The sequence below is a fragment of the Meleagris gallopavo genome, chromosome 5 (genome assembly GCF_000146605.3).
Source record: "Meleagris gallopavo isolate NT-WF06-2002-E0010 breed Aviagen turkey brand Nicholas breeding stock chromosome 5, Turkey_5.1, whole genome shotgun sequence".
Classification (NCBI taxonomy): Eukaryota; Metazoa; Chordata; class Aves; order Galliformes; family Phasianidae; genus Meleagris; species Meleagris gallopavo.
The window spans coordinates 29825824-29841906 of NC_015015.2; the positions used below are offsets into that span (position 1 = coordinate 29825824).

Here is a 16083-nt window from a genome sequence, read left to right on the forward strand (position 1 = left end):
TGTTATTACAATGAAGACTATCAATATAATCTAATTTACATATCAAAAAATAGATATCCTCATTGAGCAGGTCAAAATGCTTGAACCATTTCACACTGACTTAAACCAGGCAAGGTGCATAAAATTTTAGCCACTGCAAGGATTTCTCCCTTCTGTTTTCTTTAGTACACTGACTTCATAAGGAAGTAAATGCAGTACATTGCAGGGTGTCTTTCAGCTTTATTGATATTCCATGTCCTCTTGCATCTTATGTAAAAGGAATTTAAATAAATGGTCCTATGGTATATTCACTTGTTGTTAATATTGATATTTTTGTTGTACCAATGTGGTACTTATGTCTGCATACACTTGCACACATACAGTTTTTTACCACTGAGCTTATCAGTAGGAAAGCTGTACTTGTATTGCAAGCAAATTAGAAAAAGTTTTGAGACAACATCCAAAGTTAACTTAAATCAGTTTTGTATTTCATCTATTTTGTTATCCTTCAACAAGTAACAGTCTCCAAGAGGTGTGTGTGTTAGCAGTTCAAGGGACACTTACATCTTTGTGACCAACTAGTTTTTTATGACATGTAAATTCAAAACATTGATGTTGTTTTAATGTACCTGTGCTGAAAAATGTTGATATGAAAATTCATGGAGAAACCTTTATTTTGGTAGAAGATGGAGATTTATTATTACAACACTCTGATTTTTGCACATGAATAGGACTCTTGAAAATACCCTGGCAGGGAAATCATAATTAAATGCTTACTGTTTACTTTTTTTATCATAAAACACAGACCTTTCCTTTTCTGTTGATGTGCTGTAGTGCTGCAATTAAAAACAAAAGTAGCATTCTCAACACCATTCCAGCTCTGTCATGCTTCTCTTTCTCTGCTAGTAGATGGCAAGATAACAGCCAATGCTAGTAATCGTGAAATCTGTTGAGGGAAAAAATTCTAAAAATCTAGTGGAAGTGGAAAGGGAAATGTTAACAATATTACTCAACATATGTGATTATACATAAAGACATTGTACATATTCATATAATAGTTACATGGAATTTGTTAGAAAAATTTAGCTTAGTGAGCTAATAAAAGTAAAAATTCATATACTTTATTCTAACTATGAAATGCTTGAGTATATATAATTTTTTTCAAAGTAAAATTGTTTTCTCATGAAAATGTTCCTGATTCAATTAAGAAATATTTTTGTATTCTCTGCTATAGCTAAGGAGCAAATAAGAATACAAGCCCATGTCAAAAGGAGAAGTCTATTATTTCAGCATAAATTTCAGCCCAGGTGCAGTTATGATTTTTGTTATACTTGGAGATGAACAGAATAATAGGAGCAGAACTAGCTTTGAATTCCATGCTTTCTGTTTTGTTCTTTTGAACTAAATGTATTTTTATAAAGCAAACAATAGAATTGGAATAGAGGTGGGATTCATCTGAAATTTTTTTCTCAAATGTATTTATTTTAATATAATTTATAACAGATATATTTTTTAGGCCCAGGATAGAATTTTCTACAAACTGACAAAGGCTTTTAAATAGTAAGCTGCCCGATGATCAGTATTCTGTGTTTCCCTGCTGTCTGTTTAAATCTGGGTCTTGAATTTGTATTGCCCATCTCACAAGTGTGGGAGGCTGAGCTGCCCATCTAGTGACATGAGTGGGGGTGGCTTCTCTGCTCCTGAGGGAGCTGTTTAACTTTTAATTAGTCCAGGAACCAGATCAAAATGTTCAGAAGTGAGTTACTCACCTCAGGGCTCAGGCTAGGTACCACCGTTACCTGATGTATTGCTAGCGGTAGTTCCCATTCCCTGAGGTGGCATTTTCCAGCTTGTGTCCAGCTATATCTTGAAATGTCTTAATGCTCTACTGATGGATTACTCTTGGAGAGCTGCTGTCTTATGCACAGCAGGACTGTTCAAGCACAGAGATGGAGATGATCGCTTAGGATAACCAATTATTTGGTATTAGGTCACACATTTAGGATATCACAAAGTAGTGATGCAAACATCATATGAGTGCCTAGGACCATTACTGATTGACTTCAGTTATTATCTTTGGTATCTGTACTGTGGTAGCATGACTTTATGCTCATTGCCAAGTGGTTCATCGTGTACCTATAAATATAGTAGAGAACTTGCTATGCTACTTGCTCACTATCACAGTCTTTTAAGAAATCATTGCTATCACTGCCATATGTGGCTATCTTTTCAACTATACTTTCAATGATAATTTAATCATTATTTAATTTTTCATAGTAATAAACTAATTTCACATTTCTATCTATTCTGAAAAATGAAAGGAGCAAAATAATTGTAATTTTTTTCAGGGATATTGCCTGATTATTCTGCTAAATTTCATGACTTCCTAGGACAAATTTCTTGTATTCTTACATCTACGTTACCACAAATTTTAGAAGTATTTTTGTTCATTAGATTTAATGCTCAAACATAGTGGTCTACAATACATCAGTCTGAAATAGTGCTCTTTCTGCTTTGCCGGATTTGTCTCGGGATCAATTTTTTGAACTCTCTCTTAATGTTAGAAAATATCTATGAACCAGCTCTGCCCAGTCTTTGGCAGTCTGGCTGAAGGTAGTTAGAAATGCAGATGATGCTTGATTAAGAACAGTGGTTCTCCAACTCTCATTCTTCGGAGTGATAGAGCACCAAGAATGTTGGTGATTTCTTGTAGCATCTTTTCTGGATTTTTGCAGCTGAAGAAATTGATATATGCCCATTGGAATTTGTGAAAGTCTTTGCGAGATTTTAGCCTACGGCAGACTGGGCCTAAAGGAAGCAATCCCCAAAGAGAGAAAGCCTGCAGCTGTGAATTTAAATGTGTAGTAGGAAATGTCAGATTGCAGATCGAGAAGAAAAGGCGTGCACTGAAGACTAGGGGAATTTCTGCCCTAAGATCTATCAACTATTTTCAGAACTATGAAGCAGAGAGCTGTTTATGTTTGTTACTACTTTTTAATTCCTGTTGGCAGTGACATGCAGACTATGAAATGTGTTAGGCTTGATTTACATAAATCAGAAGGTTGTCAGCATCTTCCCTTTAGATGTCTATGTTGCCTTAAAATCCAAACTGATGACCTCATTGTAACACAAATAAATAGTGTTGGTAAATGTTATAAGTTTCCTCTATTACTGAACGTACAGATGGAAATGCAAAGTTAAAAATTGTGATATTTTCTTACACTATGCTTTGTTACCAGTCTTCCATATTTTTGAAACTTTTCCGTTATCAAAACAGGATAGATTCTGTTTTTTACAGTGCTTTGATCATATTCACTTAATTTAGTCTTTTGTTGAAAATATAATTTCCTTATTGGTAGACCTCATTGTATCAATACAAATATAATTTTGAGGTCCTCTAGATGTCCATCACAATGAAATGAAAAAAGAGAGGAAATATTTTCATCTCTTAATTGAATGATTATTTCTCTATGTCATCAAGTATTGGAGAGTGTGGATATATTGTTGGAAAGAGTAAGGGAAATACTGTAATTATAATCAGAAAAGTTCTAGATAATTTCATGACTGCCAAGAACATCTGTATTTTTACATGCTTGTAGCATACTAGGATTATTTAGTTGATTAGGTGTATTGTTAGATACTTGTATTAGCTTATATTAGGGGTGGTTGTTCAGTTTTATCCCGAGGCATTAATTTCTCATGAAAGAAATATAATGATCTCAGTGCACTAATCACTTTATGATTCAACTTTCTGGTTCACTGTACTAGTATTTTTTTAACATAAACACCATTTTTTTCTAGATTTGAGAATAAATATTGAGTTTTATGTAAAATGTACAACTATCTTTAGAAATCATGAATTTTGTACAGCCTGTCCAAGAAGATTTTTGTTTGTTTGTCATAGGTATAGTATCAAAATATTTTTTTGAGTTACAATTAATATATAGCATTTTGCAACATGAATATCTGTAATTTTTATTACATGGGCACTGCCCTTCCACCTTTCTGTATTCAGATAGTGGGACTTTATGCTTCTAATGGATAAATTTCCACATTTGGGTCTGTTTTTTGGTGTTTTCTTTAGTGGTTACTACCAGTTATGTGAAGTCATCTCGTCACTTGAAACAAACTGCTTAGGCCTGGACTTTTTTTTTAAAAAAAAACAAAACTTTTTTTTTCTTTTATATCACCCTTATAAATGTGCCCTTTCCAAATTCTTCTTGCTTGCTTTTACAATAATGAAAAGACTAAAAAGACCATGCTTGTAATTAAAAGTCATTTTAAAATAACCTCAGAAGATTGTTTCTAGAAATCAAAACATCTTCATAGTACAATTTCTAAGGAAAGAAAGACAAGTGACTGGGATCCCGTACTCTTTACTGTAGTCTACATTAATTATCTTCTATTAAAAAATGACAAAGACCTTTTTGAAAGGGAATCTGGCACTCTTTCCACAGAAATGATGGCAGACACCCTACTCTCTGCTGATTTCTTGACACTTCTAATTACCTGTATTCATTTGAAATCGTTTCCTTTGTAGTGAGTTATTGGCATGATTTTCAGAGAACAAGAGGAAAATGGAAAACATTTTAGCAAGTTAAGAAAAAAAAAATACAACAGTATCATTGTTTGCAGCTTTTGTTGAAACTACCTATGTGAGTCATTTGAGGGACATGAAGGTAAATGAAAGGTTATACTTTGCCCTGCACGTTGTCACTGGTATTTGTAATGTCAATAACTGTAGAAGGTTGTCAGGAAACTGGAGAGATAAAGGTCAATAGCAATGACAAATATATCACTGTATGTGTTTGAATATGCAATATCAGCCCAATCTCATGGTGGAGGTTTTCACACCCTGGAAATATCAATCAGGTGCTGTATCAGAACTATCCATTGTTTTCTGTATACTTAGAATTAAATGGAAGATCAGTAGGTTTAAGTTTCAGCATGTTTACATTATTTTTTTTCCAGTTTATATTTTTTTCACTTAGTGCAGAGCAACAAGTTACTCTGTCAAAAACATATTTTCCGTTGAATAAAACACCAACGGAGATTGAAAAACAAAATTAAAAAAAAAAGGAACAAACATTATTCTGGGTTTATTAATGTGTTATGGGGCATTGAATGTTAGTTCCTTTTTTACATCTGATATTGCTACAGCTTCCAAATTATTTTTGCATAATTGTATGTAAAGCCATTTTTTTCCTATTTTAACAAAGGCAATGGCATCTTGTTCAAAGTGCCTTTAACAGAAATAGAGGCACTTTATTTTTCATGAACTATAGCAGTTCTTAAGAGCTCTGTTAAAGAAAGCAACCACAATGTACAGTTAAATGAATGTGTAAAGGAATAATCCCTTAGAGAGAACTATCTTACACTTGAACACATCAAAACACCAGAATGTGACTTGTTACAGATGTGGTCCTGATTTAGGAAAACTTCTCACTTGACATATAGGAGTGCTAAATCACAATTCATTGCCTTGTAATGTGGTTTTCTGTGATTATGAAAAATGGCAAAATGAAAGCTGAAGAACTTCAGTGTGTCACGAGACATTGACAGTGAAAACTGCACTTAAGTTCAGGGCAAAGCTTGAAGTAGAAAGGTAGGGAAAGGGCAAAACAGCATGGAGATGAGTATGAGAATAGCAGGAAGAAGGTACTGCTGCAAGAATCTTGTTTGAGAGACAACTGGAAGAAGTACTCTTTCTGGATAGAGTGTATGAAAAAGTGACTATGGGGAGCTAAGGGAAAAATAAGCACAAATCATATGCTGATTAGAGATATGAAGTCCAATATAGTGAAAAAAAAATTGCAGACATGATAAAGGCACAAAGATACTGTTATATGGATTAGAACATGAAAACTATGAAACTTCTGCAAATCTGAGTTTTTAAAATAAGCCAACCATAGAACTGTTCACTAATTCTAATCAGTGATCTCACTCTTCCCCTGAAAACTACTTCCCTTTACAAGATGCAAGTCCTTTGTACTGCTAGGGACCCTGTAAAGAGCCCTAAAATTCTGACAACTTCAGCATGTAGAGCTTTGTGGTAGCTTGTTGAATGACTTGTGGTTTAAGCTTTATTCAGTTTATAAAAACAGTGACTGAATTTGGTGATGTCTCTTTTGAGCGTATTTAACATTGAGTTTTAATTCAGTAAGCTCCTTTATGTACTTAATCACTATTTAAAAAATCATGTCTATGCTGCTCAGGAAAGCACTTGAGAATATGATCATAAGAATATATTTTCCAAAGTTCAGAGAGTTTAAGGAAGTCCTTGAAGAAGTCCACTGTTGGCTGAAGTTGTTTTCCTGGGTCATTTCCGAGAAATACTTTTGACCTCCAAATTTTTTTCCTGAGAGTAAACATCCTAGCTGAGTTTCCCAGGACATAATAATGACTAAAAAGGTAGCAACCCTAATTAAATTCATAGAAGTTTATCCTTCCATTGTTAGCTAATTTTAAACCATATGTCACCCAAATAATTTGGAAAACTTTTTCAGATTCTTAAAAGAAAGTAATCTCATTTTAAAAGAAAAATAACTCTTTTTGAGATATCGCAGCTTAATATCCTAAAAATCTTGCTTTTCACTCACATCATATGTGTACTTTAATCAGTTACTGAAACACAATTCAATAAGTGATTCAAGAAATGTTTACAGTACTGTCTGAGAAATGGGCTTGTAGTCCTAGACTGTCCATTGCATGTCCTGTTGTTCTATGAATTTTGTTGTATGTTGAAATTTTTGTCATCCATGTACATGTAGTGCCTGGCACAAATGATGATTGATGCATCTGATAATATATGATTCTTTTTTTCCTCTCTCCCTGACTCCCTCTTGCCTTCCCTCTTTCTCTTTCCCTTTAATTCCCCTCTTCTTCCCCATTTCCATTTTCCATGTCTGTCTTCTGTTCACCCTCCTCTTAGTCACACCCTTCTCTCTCTCACTGTGCTGTGGTACAAGGATTTTCTTTTAAAGTACTTTTTAAAGATACATGTCTGCCTGTTGCTTTGTTATATTTCACCCTGTCTCTTTCACATACGTACAGGCATGTGATTGGTTTTCCATCTGAAAAGTCCTGGCCCTTATTATAGACCAACACTTCTCAGATTTGCTATTTTCACTCAAATTCTTAATTATATCATTGTCCATGTTCTGCATTCAAGATCATGACATTGCTACAAGATGACTGCAATTACAAGTCTGTGAGGAGACATTCACGCTGCTGTTTTGAATCTGCATTTTACCTTTCTGGAATGGGGATAATCTTTCAGCAGATGAAACCTCTTTGTGTGTTTTTGTGTGCAAGAAACAAGAAGGAATTCACATTGTGCTACATAGCTATCATCTTGTCTCCTACATACCGTGAAATACGTGACTGAGAATTAGATCCTCCCTAAACCTTGATAATTTGTAGGCCAATATGCATTTCTTTGAAAATGGAAAAAAATTAAATACTTCTGAAGTATGCATTTACCTCCTGTACTTATGTGAACTGATAGATCACGCAGAATCAGGCAGACTGATTTTCTGGTTTTGTTAGCTTGGATGTGCTTCATATAAACAGGGGAAGTTCTGTAGCTACAAATACCTGAAGCAAACTTTCCAGTTTGCGGGACATTACCAATTACCAAGAGTACCGTGGTATTCTTTTGCAGATAAAATGGTGCTGTGCTTTGTTTTATTTTGCAGAGATTCAGCAAGTGAACACTGGAATCTAGTCTGAACTTCAGAAGAGCACTGTTCTGCTCCAGAGTGAGTACTGCCTATTCTCTCATAGAATAGGAGTGTCCATACATTGACAGTAGTTCATAATAAAGTAGATCTTTCCTGCTCATTTTCTGTTCTTACAATCCAGACCTTTATTTGCACTGCTTAATATCCCAATAACATACAATATCTATTAATTGTATTGCCAGGTAAACTATACAGATTAATGTGTTCTTACGCAATAATCTCAGAAACTTCTGCATTTTAAGAACTTACGAAAGTACTGAAAATAATTTGGTTCACACATGATTTTATTCTTATTAAAACGGAGATTACTGTATATTTTATAATACATAGATACAAATGTAATGGACCTAAGAATAGACTCGTGCAAGTATCTCCCAGTTTTCACCTTGCTATTTACTGCATAATTTTAAAATCCTCACATGTGAAATGATTTTTATTTAGAAACACATATTTGTGATTTCTTTTTGACAAAGAAAGGCCTTTTGTTCTGCTTTCCTCAACAGAACCTCATTTTGTGACTTTCTACTGTCCCCTAGTGGCATTTTAATCTTTGTAACTATTGTGATACTGCTATTCTGCATTGCTTCTGTGCTTTTCTGTTTTTTTTGAGACTATCATTAACAAACATTTAAAATACTATTAAACAACCCATCAACTGACTGTGGAAGCAATAACATTGCACTTTAGTCCAAGCGGTCCTTTCAGATATTTTAAAATGATATAAACAAAGTCAGCAACCATATGCTATCTATATAATGCATTACTTCATTATAGTAAACATTTCAGATTTGCAGAATGTTAACACAAACCTGATGAAAGAAAAATGTTATTAGTTGTGACGAGCCTATACATACCCTACAGTAGCTAAAATGTAATTTGTGACAGGTTAGAGAATTGTCAGTAGTCTTGGAGCATGCACTCCAGCTATTCCTTTTATTTTCCTCCCTTTAAGCTCACGCTGCATTACCATTAGATTGTTTGCAAATTTTCTATACCCCACAGTGTCACTTTTACATCAAATATTAATATATTGCAGAGAAGTACCAGATTAGTAGCTTTCTCAACTGATAGCTATTGAAAATGGACTTCTTAAGTTTTTCATGTGTTATATGTGCACACATTTCATAGCTTTTGCTTTTGTAAATACATAGTTGCATTTTCTTTCTCGAGTGTATTTTCTTCACATTCATTAAGACTCGCACACATTTTCTCAATTACATGTAGTTTTTTATTAGGATATGCTGGATTTTTGTTTCATTTTTATTTTCATTTTCATACCCAACCAAAAGTAGTCTCTGCTGTCATGTGCTTCAGTGATTAGTTCTCCCATGCTGATCATATATTTTATTTTACAATAGATACTAGAATATTTCTTTATCAGAATTTTTATGTATATATAAAGATATGATATTGCAGACTATAACTTGTAATTTTATATGATGAGTCACATTTAATAAAGGAATTTAGTTCTTCTTCAGATTTGGAAAATCTGAATAAGATAATTCAGAATTTATTTAGTGTAATCAAATAAATTTTGAATGATGGTGCAAAATCCCAGTACACGTATATATAAATATTTCCAGAAATCATTCATTCACATAAATTCAGATTTAAAAGAATTCCTTTAGACTACTTTTTTTCCCCCATAATATTAACAAAATAGAAGTCATTAGAAGAAATGCACGTTTAGTGTCCACCACACTATTTTTAGTATATAGCTGTTAAAAATGACGACTACAGGTACAAGGTATAGTGAAATTTGGCTCATTAACTCAAAAATTTTTTAATCAAGAAGAGATATAGTGCATTAATGACTTCTTGTCACTGTCACTGTGCTATTATCCTTATAATAACCATCACACTAATACGAATGTTTTATGCTTTTTATCTGGAATGGGTCTAAAGGTAGAAGCCCTTCAGCCATCGTATTTTCTTGGAGTGGTACATTGTATGCCCTGGTTCATTATATGCCTTGGTTGAGAAATGAGAGAGAACATGATGGGACATTGTATACAATTTATATTGTTAAAAAGATAATTCAAATTGCCAGCTTTTGAGCCTTTTCTGTCTCCGATACTCATATTGTGACTGTATAGATCTGATTTATCCATCCTTAGGACTGATAAAGATATCTCAAAACAAAGACCCAGAATGCTGTCACTTCGGGCATATACATACAAAAATGCAACCAATGTTAACATTCTCTTCATACCATTTTTCAGATGTGGAAAGGAGTAATTTTAAGGTCTAAAGATTATTTAGTTTTATGAGAAAGCTAAAAATGTGTTCCTCTTTATTTATACATTTTCATATAATGTGTTGCAGCTTTCAAAATTGCTTCTTTGGTGACATTCTTTTCAAACAGTAATATCTCAAACTGAAATGTAGAACTTTTGCAGCTTTCTTTCTCACAAATTTCTGCATTCTTTAAATATAATCCTTTGTAAGCAGATTTGTATTATGATATAGCTGCTGTGTTATTGGAAACACTCAAATTACTTTGACAGGCTAAAACGGAGTGGAATTTTTTCATTGAAATGTTGTGTAGCTTTGTTTAGTGAAACATAGCTTGTTCATATACTTAGTATAAGAGATAAAAATTCTCTAAGCTTTTTATTAAGAGACTGTATGTTTGTCTAAAGAATTTCCTCGAAAGAGCTTGCTATAAGTTTGCCTAATTATTACTAAGATTCTGAGAAGATTAGAAAATATATGGCTTCTCTGTAAATCACAAGAATAATATAATGCTATCAGTGGCCTACTTTCCTAAAATTAGTTTTCTCCAAATCATATAATAAAGCTAAGCAGTCTCACTTTTTACAACACAGGAGACTATCTAAACAGAATGAACAGATTTATAGGGTTATTTTTAGTATGTGTCACTAGGATTGCAGTTTACATTTGCTTTTGAAACTAATTTGACATTCATGCTACAAAATACAGTCAGAATTCTCATTAAAGTTTTTCATAAAGTACAGTCTCAATAGGGTTATTTCCTCCCCCCCCCAGTGAGGGAAAAAACCATGAATGTGCACATCATGTGTTTTGGATTTGATGTTATTTTATTACTATTAAAAAAATTATAAATTGAAACACCTGCTGATGAATGTATAAAGAATGTTTATGTAAATAATTGCTCAACTCACAACTAGCAAAATAACCAAGCATTTTGTCACTATTTCATAGAGCAACAGGTAAATGCTGTCATGTCTAACATGGTAATTATTTTCTTTCATTACTCTAAAAAGCGATTGTTTATTGAGATAAAATCAGGCTTAGATTCTTAAAAGGTAGAACACTGTGCTTTTCTGGAAGCTGTTCTTCTGTGAATCATAGTTATACAACATTATGTAAGATGCTGACATATGATGTTGAATGGATTTCCTGAATATGCAGTGTTGTGCTTCATGATAAACTACAGTTATACACACATATGTTAAATCTAGCTGGAGAAAAGTGTGTGTAATTGCATGCAGTTTTTTTCTTTTTTGTTTTTTCTTTTTTTTTCTTTTTGGTAAATATTTATATAAACTGAGGAGATAAAACTGAATCTATACTTAATCAGTTTATGTTCTGTTAAGTCTATTGGAATGTTTTTGTAATGTGAAAAATGAAACCTAAACTGACATTATTATTTTTTGCCTTCTGAAACTATCATATTAATTGGGTTTGTGTAGAATAAGGAAATGCCTTAGCCAGCATATCATTCAGCTATATAATTCAAGTAGTTCTTAAATTTCAAAGTATGACAACAAACAGAAATTATACATAGAGAACTCTGATAAGATTATGTTTTGGAATAAGATTTCTTGAAACGAATGAGTGAAGCATTCAGTGAATTGTGAGAAAAATATGTTGCTTTACAGACTAACTTTTTTCTTATGCATGCAGGTGCATGAGATTCTACAGGCTTTAAAAAATCAGTTTGCTATAGCCATTTTTAAGTATTAAAAGTCAACGTGCAGCACTTAAACATGGAAACAAATCATTCCAATAAATGTATCTCTTGATAGATTGCTTTCTACAAGGCTGGCATGGAACTGCAAGAATAAAATGACAGTCAGGCTAATAGGATAATATTAATCATATCTATGGTGAAGAGGAAATTGAGATAACTAGTAAGGGTTAAAAGTGGGCTGGTTTCTTTTGAGACATATATTTAGGAGGCTTTTGTTGTATCTGGCTGAATATTAATTCAGCAAAGTAAAAGTAGCAAATGGTTACTGTAGGCTGCCAGGAAACTGTATATGAAACAAAGAATTACTGGGTTCATACAAGCTGATAACGGATTACTACACAGACAAAGCCATTTAAAATTTGCAGCTCCAACCAGACAATTTTTTATGTTTTACAAAGAAGTACAATTACATTTTGAATGACCTTATGCCACAATGATGATATAAAGAACCTATTTGTCTCTGCTCCTGGCTTTAGCTTGTATATTCCGTATACATTAGTGCATTTCAGTTGCTGTAGATGTGATTGTTTATCTTTGTCAATTTTAAGATATGAATTAAACACAAATGTCTTTCAAATGTGATACTGTACTTACTCTGTTCAAACGATAAAAATAATTTATTACAGTAATCTGGATTTATGACTTGGTTAGTTAGAGTAAATATACGGCCTCTATGGGATTCCCTTTTGCCCCTTAAATTTTGCGGTGCTTTAAAATGTACTCCCCAGTCAGAGGAAATTTATCCTGTTTTGCATAAAATGCTTTAAAATCTACACTGTTGAGAAATTTAACTTAAGAATAATGTGATCAGATGAAGCAAATTATTTCAAATATCCATTTTAGGTTTAAAGTCATGAGATTTAAGATTATCCAACAGAAGATGTAAAAACTAAAACACTGAAAATCTATGCAAGATATTTTTAACTATATACACGCAGCTATTATAATAAAAAAATTAAAGATATCTAACAGACTTTATCTACCAGTGATGTCTTTTATTATTCAGTTTTCAACCATTTATTTCTCTTTGTATTTGTGATATTAAAATATTTTCCTGATTGATATTATTGTGTAATTTTTTTCTTCCTTTCTGTGACATTCATGATAAACCCACACCTATTCATCTCTCAGTATAATACAAAAGTAGAGAGATAAAGAAAAATTATCTTGTTAATTAAAGATAGTCTTGTGTTCTACTGCAATAGAAAACCCAGACAATGTTTAACACTTTTTAGAAATGTCGTCTTATGGTATTTTGGCTAATAAAATATAATATATATAAAAATGTTAGCTCTAGCAAGATCACTCATTACCTTTTACAGATATGCTTTTTCAGCAAAAACCTTAATGAGAGAGAAGTGATGATGGGATTTTCATTATTAGAAGAAAAATATTCTGCTGTATTTTCTGATAATTACTATTTTTTCTTGAGGTTTTGTGCATTCTGTAATGAATTAAATTTATGAAATGATAAAAAGAGTATACAAGTGTATAATCAAAATTTACCTTACTTTCTTGGATGATGTGGTTGTGAACAGTGCTTTTAAATTGGGGAATGGAGATTTTAGCTGTTTTGAGCCAGATACTTCCAGTTACCCATTGTTAAGCATACATAATATATAAAAATAATATAAATATAAATATATAAATATTATGGACAAATAAGCATGTATTCTGAAAATGGTTGGCATTTTAAAATTACTGTAATAGATTGTACTCTTTATGCTGCTACTTCAGGCTAGGATAAGTACATTGCTGCATTTACTCTTCTGTAACCCGTTTGAACCTATAACGCTAACACAAAATGTGGAAAGTTTAAATACAAGGTGATCCACCAAATAAGCGTGTAGGAAGTGAGAAAGTAATTTGATAACTTTACTGTGCTTTTCTGTGTCTAGGTATACTTTTAATTAAACATTAGTCCATAAATAAGCAAATAATAGAAGTTAGAAGAGAAGCAGTTGATCTAAATCGTGACAGTAGCTCGTTTATCTTTGTCCTAACAAGACAATAGGAAATGACACTAAGCCGTTGTTTTCTATGCATTAAGATTTCCTTCTTAAACAAATGCAATTGAGGCAGTTTGTTTTTCAGCAACAGCCCAGCACGCAATGCCAGTGGCCAGAGTTTTGTCTTGTCTTCATCCAGGGAAGGATTAATCTTTGTGATGGTGCAAACAAAATGTATGTCTGAGGTCAAAGTGCGGGTTGCCTTTTGGGATCTGCATTACATTAATGTCATTTTTGGGTTCCTGACGTTAATCAAAACCAACACCATAAAGCGTCACTTAGCTAATTTGTGTATTATTGTCAATGTTACCATTAATTATGCGTTTGTGAGGAAAAAGAGGATTAATGAGATGTCACAGGTAATTTACAATGATCAGGCTCCCCAGGACATTAAGAAAACACTAGCTGTGTAAGATTACCATTCAAACATAATAGTGCTCATGCAGGAAAGTCTTTGTTAAGTCTGTGAAGCAAGTTTTTCTATCAGTGTGAAATTTATCTTGGGCATGGAATATTTATTTTAAATTCATAGTTACATATAATACATATGTACATGTACATATTTACTGAGTAACACTGAAATAAAAATAACTGGTGTCACATTTTAATTGGGAAGTCCTTGGAAAAAGGTTCTCTGTTTTTTGGAGTTGCAGTGAGATACACTTCAAATTTCTACAGGCTATATCAATCATCAGAAAATTGTATTAAAAATGCTAGGCTATGAAATGATAATATCATCATTAACACATCGTTACAACAGTATGATATATATATAGATGTGGATGGATATATATGTAATTTAGAAGCAAAAATAATGACCACTGTTTGTGTATTTACAGTATGTGTATCAAGCATCTACCATGTTGATAAATTTAAAGTTCAAATGCAAAGTTCTTGTAGACAAGGGAAGTAACTTTACTTAATTTCACAATTATGCATGTAGGGCTCATTTCTGGTTGAAAACTGAATTTGTATTGATTTCTGTTATCTTACTGGATCCTTTTGAACAAGGTTTTCTAATACATCTAATCGTAGTGCCTGTTTCTGACGATTATTATATTTTTTAAATATTGTACAGAAAAAGGAATATCTGGGATGAAAATTATTTAAAACAAAATACTACCTTGTTTGTATCTCAGTGAATCTGTCATAGTTCTCTCAGAAAATATCAACTATCAGAGGTAGTTCAGATAATAAATTCGTATTAGGTAAAAATCATTCAATTTGATGGTTTTCTCCTACCCTCCAATATTCTTGTAGATTATTTTACATAAGAAATTATCTAGTGTCTTGTTGACTTCTGAAGCAATGTGACTACACAGTATCTATTGGCAAACTGTGCAAACTGTGACAGTGCTCAGTCACCCACACAGCACAGAAGTGCTTCTTGATGTTTAGATGGAAAATCCTGTGTTTCCAGCCTCTTGTCTTGGCACTGGGCACTACTGAAAAGAGCCTGGCTTTTTCATCTTTGTACCTTCTGATTAGATTTTTGAAGATATAGATAACATCCCCCTTGAACCTCCTCCTCTCCAAGCTAAATAGTCACAGCTCTCTTAGCCTATTCTGATCAGATTGATGCTCCAGTTCCTTCAGCGTTTTGCTGGCCCTCTACTGGACTGTTTCCAATATGTCCAGGCCTCTCCTGTAGTGGGCAGTTTGGAACTAGACCCAGCACTACAGAGGTGACACCACCGGTGCTGCAAAGATGAGAAGGATCGCCTTACTTGATCAGTCGTCGATACTTTGCATGATGCAGTCAAGAATACCATTGACCTAACTAGCAAGGATGATTTTCTTCCCCTTGTGAATGGACCATTTGTTTTCAGGATTAGCTGTTCTGTAATTATTTTAGTCAAGTGAATTTATTGTTGATCAAAAACTGATGCTTTGAAAAACAGTTCTGATTTACATCCTTCTGAGAGAAATTTAACATCTTAATCATCCTGATCTTCTCTTGAAAAGATTGACTGAGGGAGACTATGGACTGTTTTAGTTTCATACTCAAGTGATCCTCTGCTTCTCTGTTGAAGCTGCCGGGAAGGTGGGCTTTTGTCAGTGTTGGACAAGCTATTATTGTTAATATTAGGGCATATTTCACTTACTGTCTCTGTTGCAATTAGGACCACACAGGAGAAAGAAAAGGATTCTGTCCCAGTTCAAACACAGCTTCTAGCATGAAGCAGTAAAGACGTGCAACACCAAAAAGTAGAAATTCCTAAGACCCGTCAGTTTCAACTGATTAGTCAGCTGCTGTCAAGCAGGAGCCATAAACAGCAAGGGGCAGCGAGCATATCTGGAGATCATACCATAAATGAAGAAAATTAAATCAACTCGATATTTTCTTCAGTTCTACATTTATGAGTATGGGCTAATTGATAAGCAAATCTCTTAA

The 16083-nt window shown here is 33.2% G+C and overlaps 1 long non-coding RNA gene across 3 annotated transcripts in view; it reads left to right on the top strand.

The window, feature by feature from the left end:
- Window positions 1-13233, top strand: part of LOC116216674 — a 36304-nt gene extending 23071 nt beyond the window's left edge. For 2 of the 3 annotated variants that reach the window (XR_004159928.1, XR_004159926.1), the window contains exon 4: window positions 7677-13233. This is a non-coding gene — a long non-coding RNA (uncharacterized LOC116216674). The remainder of the gene's footprint in view (window positions 1-7676) is intronic. The other variant, XR_004159927.1, reaches the window with a different exon arrangement.
- Window positions 13234-16083: the final 2850 nt, after the last annotated feature.